Here is a 333-nt window from a genome sequence, read left to right as displayed (position 1 = left end):
GGTTATATAGTTATCTTGTCTTACACAGAATATACTCAAATAAAAGCCATCTTATTGATATCTTTTTCCAGTATTTATTTGAATTATTGAGTTAATCCAAAATGTATTGTAACACAATCAAAATATCTTTATTGTCTTCATACATATAGGTATTGTATGATATCGTTGATATCTCTCTCTGAAGTAATACAAATAGACACAAATAAATAAAAGCAGAGGGAGCAGCAATGACGATGCACTGCAATAATTCAATTAAATGTTAATGTACATATTTACACATTTTACAGACTATAACATTGAAATATAACAAAACAAAATTGGATACAACTGTGT

The sequence above is a fragment of the Trematomus bernacchii genome, unplaced genomic scaffold, assembly GCF_902827165.1.
Source record: "Trematomus bernacchii unplaced genomic scaffold, fTreBer1.1, whole genome shotgun sequence".
NCBI lineage: Eukaryota > Metazoa > Chordata > Actinopteri > Perciformes > Nototheniidae > Trematomus > Trematomus bernacchii.
This window is presented reverse-complemented; position numbering follows the sequence as displayed.